Source organism: Scaptodrosophila lebanonensis, unplaced genomic scaffold, assembly GCF_003285725.1.
Source record: "Scaptodrosophila lebanonensis strain 11010-0011.00,11010-0021.00 unplaced genomic scaffold, SlebRS2 tig00000061-arrow-pilon, whole genome shotgun sequence".
NCBI lineage: Eukaryota > Metazoa > Arthropoda > Insecta > Diptera > Drosophilidae > Scaptodrosophila > Scaptodrosophila lebanonensis.
In genome coordinates, this window is record NW_022060554.1 from 2,547,910 (window position 1) to 2,554,241 (window position 6,332).

The window sequence follows — 6,332 nt, forward strand, 5'->3', positions numbered from 1 at the left end:
TAAGTTAATTTTGGTTAGTTTCACTGACATATGTACATATGCTTAGTCCTGTTGTCTAGTATAAGATGACCATTAAGAAATCATACTGGTCATGTACCACTAATCGAGAAAAGGGCAAAACCTCTGCAATAAATGATTAGCCTGTGGCTAAAACAACATAGTGTCGCGAACTACAGGGATATGTACATATCTATGTATGTAACAAGAAAGGAATGCTAAAGTCGAGCGAGCTCAACTCTTAAATACCCTGTACCTCCCACAAAAAAGAAAAATTTGAAAAAAAATTTTTTTTTATTTAAAACAAGAAAAGAATGCTAAAGTCGAGCAGGCTCAACTCTTAAATATCCTGTGCCACCCCACAAAAAAATAAATTAAATTAATTTAGGAGAATCTCGATACCAAATATGGTTATTCTAGCTCTTATATTTTCCTGAGATCCTTGCGTTCATACAGACAGACGGTCAGACGGACATGGCTATATCGGCTTGTCATTCCGATCACGAATATATATACTTTGTGGGGTCTGCTACGCCTCCTATTGTGTTTTCCATGTACACTCGCACAAAACTAATATACCCTTTTACCCTTTGGGTACAGGGTATACAAATTATATTAATTAAATTAATATTTAATTAACATGTACAGTTTCAACAGCATACTTTTACATCAGAATCGTGTCTTTGCGTGTATGTATGCAGCACAAAGTTGAACCAAAGCAGCAACAACATGAGCTACAGAGCATCAGGCAGAGCATGAGCAGCGATTTTATTTATGGATATAACTTCAGAATTTACCTATCATGATAAAACTTGGCGTACGGGCACATAATCATAATCATATCTGTTACATACATTCGCACAAAACTAGTATACCCTTTCACTTTTTGGGTACAGGATATAAAAACGTACATACATCTATATATATAAAACAGTTTGTCCTGACTGATTGGTGATCAACGCACAGGCCAAACGGTAAAAGCTAGGAAGCTGAAATTTGGGCATAAGATGTCTTTTATGGTGTAGCTGAGCACTAAGAAGGGATTTTGGAAAATTCGAGCTCCAAGTGGTGGGAAACTGGCTCCAACGTTTGTATGAAAAATCCACAATTTTCATTTAATTGGCTTCAAACTGGGTTTGTGTAATCTATAAAAAAATTAAAATAAACACTGCATACTTGGTTTTTCACCATTTTTCCTGGGGTATGAAAAAGGGATGTTTTTCCGCTCAAAGAAATGAACAGGCTAATAACAGTTTGCGGCGTTCAACTAGGAGACGTAACGTTACATAGACAAGAAAGGCGCATGGACTTAGAATTTCGGGAGCCAGAACAAGCGGCCGACACTTTGCGTCGAGCCAGTCGTAGGTTAGATATAGATTACCAAGAATACGAACAAACGCAGAATACATACTTTAGAAGACGGAGACGTGGGGACGCAGAGATTCGGGAAAATGAGCAGGCAGCAGATACTCTGCGTCGAACAAGTGGTAGGTTAGATATAGATTATCAAGAATACGAACAGACGCAGAACACCTTCTTTAGAAGACGTAGACGTACAAACGCAGACTTTAGATCTAACGAACAGAGGCAGGGCGCTGATAGGAGGGCTTTAGTAAGAGCCGATGTTGAAAGCCGCATAGTAGAAAGAGAGCAGGATAGAGTAAATAGGGTTAAGTTAGGGATAATCCTATTAGAAGAAATGTAGAACGAGCGCGCGACACGGTAGCGCGGCGCACCGCTCGAATTTTAGCACGACAAGCAGCATTAGATACCTCGAGGAGAATTAGCCAAGGAGTTAGCGGATATAGAACTAATATGGATAATGTGGAAGCAGAGAATCGACAAAATGCTTCCCAAAATAGAGAGGAACACCTGAATATCTCTCAGGATGTTGGGGTACCCAGCAATATAGATGCTCAGTTAGCAGGTTTTAATAGAACTGTGAAGCTGGGACCAGACCAAATTTGCGTTTGCTGTAAACTCTTATGGTTTCCTCACCAAATGGTTAATATAACTCGATTTTTCAACCATTTTAGTGCGGACATTTTATTTCTTTCCAATCCTTCTGTTGACGGCGTTTTCAAGTTTTGCAAAACATGCGCCCGCAGTATTAAATGTATATAATGGCATAGATTTTCCTAATTTGCCCGATTATCTTAAAGGGATTACTCCTTTGGAGGAACGCTTTATTTCTCCTCGCCTTCCATTTATGATTATTAAGTATTTAGGTTTTGAGCGCCAAAGTGCTATTAAAGGAGCTGTAGTAAATGTCCCCATACCGGTAAGCAATATCGTGACTTCCATCCCACGAGCATTTCATGAAGCCGAGGTCGTCCATTTCATGGGTGAAACCATTAAGCCCTCAAAAATTGCAGATGCAATTAGATATTTAGTTAATACAGAGCTTTATAGAAAGAATAATGTAATAGTTAATGAACAGTGGATGTCTGATTTTGCATCCGAGACTGTTCCCTTCATAGCTTCTCAAGCAGATGCAGAATTAGTGGAGGGAATTATGCGAAGAGTTCGCAAACCATTCCATATTGATGAAGATGTGGAAATGGAGCTCAATCCTGGGGGTCAAGAAACTGCTTGAGAATAATCAAATAGATAATGTTACCATGCAAAGAATCACAATTGCTCCTGGCGAAGGCCAAAGACCCCTGGACATGATTATTGATGCTGACTTAGAAGAGTTAGCTTTCCCAACAATATATACTGGCATAAAAAGAAAAACTTCCCAAAGTTTTACAACCATTGTTAGGTCTGGCCTTTTGAATGCAGATAGGAGAGGTTGTAGAACTGATAAATTATTCTTTAAATATAACAAGAAAGGAATGCTAACGTTGAGCGGGCTCAACTCTTAAATACCCTGTACCACCCCTCAAAAAAAAACAAGAGAGAACGCTACAATCGAGTAAGCCCGACAGTAAAATAGCCTGTACTCTCCACAAAAAGGTAAAATTAAAAAAAAAAATAATAAAAAAAACTTCTTACATGAATGCAAGCAATGACCCGTTTGGGAATGAGCGCTCACAACTGCAAAGACTCAGAATGAGCGGCGGTGACCGAAACTTTTTGCCTGCGTGCAAGAAATGATCGAACGTCGTATTTAAATCATGCCCGAATGCCCAAAATGACCAATGATATCGGCCCGTGCACGTACACTTGCATTTTCTATTGTTTTTTCGGCTATTAGTTCAATAGAAACTTCATATACAAGTACATATATGCATATAAATTAAAGAATCCAACAAAACTTTTAGCGAAAAGAAATATCTCCCGTTTTATTTAAATTAAAAATAGTTATGACATTTTAATTTATATTAAATTGTTTTCTTTAAGATATTTGAGTTCCTTTTTTAAGAAATAAAATCATGCTGAATATCATAAATAATAAATAAATAAATATAAATAAATATGTTTTGTTTTCATTCTGTACCTCTTTAATTAAAATACGTACATACATATACACATGTTTGCGCATAACTGCAAAAAAAAACATGCACGCACAAATAAAGCCAATCAATCCATTACCCACTATTAAATATCGTCATTAAACGATAATATAAACATAATATTATAAGCCATATTGTCATCAAACAAGTATATAGTAAATAATAAATTAATGTGTATAAGTGAATAACTTTCGATCCTAGATGCATTTTTTATAAGGTCATACTCTGGTAAAACCCGCGGAATACTCGAGACATACTTGGGTATAGCTCGCGCAATACCCAAACAATACTCGAGCAATAACGGCACTATACTCGTTCGATCAAACGCTCATTCTGCAGGATCCAGTCACCTTCAGTGACCGAGCCTGAACTGTTTGAAAGCAAACCAATCAAGACTGGTACCCGTTCACAACGAACAGAATACTCGAAGTGACCGAGCCTGAACTGTTTGAAAGCAAACCAATCAAGTGCTTGTTCGTAAAAATAGAAAGATTGCTCATTCAAGTTCGATCATAAGAAAAATGCTGAGAGTACTCAACTCGTTCGAGCTCATTTGCAGCTAAGCAAAGATCTGATTTGATTGAATTTTCAGCAAAGGTGGTCGAACATACTCGAACATACTCGTTGCAGTATACATACATATGTATGTATGTATGTATTTTATGTAGATACATGTTTACGTACATATATACAATATGTGCATATATAAAATATTTTGTATGATATGTCTGCCTATTAAGCCCATTTGCATTTGTGCCTTATTGTTGCACGAAACAAATTTTATGTATTTATATACATATGTATGTGTGTTTGTAAGTACTATGTGCAATCAACGCACAGACTAAATGAAAGGCATTAAAAGGCTGTCAAAGTGTGACTGAGCACCAAGAAGTGGTTTTAGAAAATTAGAAATCCGTTTAACTTTAAACTTGGTTTATGTATTTACTGTGAGAAAGAATACAAGATAAACTGCGTTGTATTTTTGTAACTTTTTATTAAAGAGTAGAAGAAATAATTATGATATATGTATGTATGTACATATATGTAAATATATGTATGTACATATATGTACATAGGTATTAAACACATTTTTCATAAAAATTTCCGCCTGTGCTTACAGTTTATTGATTCACTGTATGTGTGTAAGTTAACACTTTAGTTACTCAAAACGCCAACATTGAGTACCAAATTGTCGCACTGACCGACGCACGTGGCAAATCAACGTGCTGGGAAATGCTGACATAAAGTGTTGGGTGTCCAATTCGGTGCATACGGGGTCAACGCGCTGGCAAGCCAGCTACCGTGGGATCGCAACCTCAGCGATTCTCGGTGCAACGTCGACGCCGACGTCAACGTAGGAACGTTGGGACAAAGTTTTCGTTAGGGCTTAGCTTAAATATTAAGTTCAGTTTGTAATCAACTCGAAAAGAAGCACATAGTGCTGTAATAAATATTTTTTTATATCAAATAAACTTAAAATTGATTAATTGGCGCCCGAGCAGGGAACTACGCAACAAATGAGAGAGAAATGTTAGCGATCATTTGGTCACTTCGAGAACTACGTTGTTTTCTCTACGGTGTTAGTAAACTCAAAATTTTTACAGACCATCAGCCATTAACCTTTGCCCTTAGCAACAAGAACACGAACGCTAAAATGAAAAGGTGGAAGGCACAGTTAGAAGAGTATAATTATGAACTTGTCTATAAGCCAGGAAACACAAATTTGGTTGCAGATCTTTTATCCAGGCCACCAAGGAGCCAAATAAATTCTTTAACTCCGACGGTACATAGCAGCGAAAGCTCATCCGAACATTTGATTCATTCAGTAGAAATACCAATAAATGCATTTAAAAATCAAATATTTTTGCAGTTGGGTGACGAATCCTCATACAAATTTCAGATTATATTTCCCACCTATCATGGGCATTCCATTGTTGAAAAAGATTACACAGAGGATCAGCTTAAAAACTTATTAAAACGTTATCTAAATCCATCGGTTATTAATTGTATAAAAACACCAGAGACAATCATGCTTAAGATTCAGAATATTTACCCAATCCATTTTGCAGCATATAAAGTCCGTTTTAGTCAAATTGTAGTTAATGATATTACAAACGAACAAGAACAGCAAAACATTATTATAAAGACCCATAACAGAGCTCATAGAAACGAACAAGAAAATAGACTTCAAATATTAGAAACGGACTACTTTCCTTCAATGAGAAGAAAAATTCGCAAAATTGTAAGCTTATGTAAAATCTGCAAAGAAAACAAATACGAGAGACACCCGAATAATACAAAACTTGGTAATACGCCGATACCAGAATACCCAGGTCAAATCTTACATGTAGACATATTCTCGACTAACAAAAAGTTAGTTCTTACATCTTTAGACAAATTTACAAAATTCGCAGTTGTTAGGTCTCTCGAAAACAAAAGTGTTGAAGCAATTAGGAAGCCTTTAAGAGAAATATTATTCTACTTCGGCGTGCCTAAATCTGTTATAATTGATAACGAAAAATCGCTCAATTCACAAGCAATAAAATTTATGCTTGAGAAAGAATTAGGTATAGAAGTTTTTAATACTCCACCACACAAAAGCACAGTGAATGGACAGGTGGAAAGGTTTCATTCGACACTGATAGAACTTATGAGATGTTTAAAACAAGAAAAAAATATTGAGGATTTTGACGAGCTCATGGAAGTTGCTGTATGTGAATACAACCACAGCAAAAAGATTTACAGTACCATAATAAGAATAAAAACGAGGTAATACAATATGCATCTGGCGAAAAAATTTTTGTGAAACAAAATAATAGAATAGGGACTAAGATGTCAAAACGTTTCAAAGAAGAAATAGTAAAAGATAACAAACAT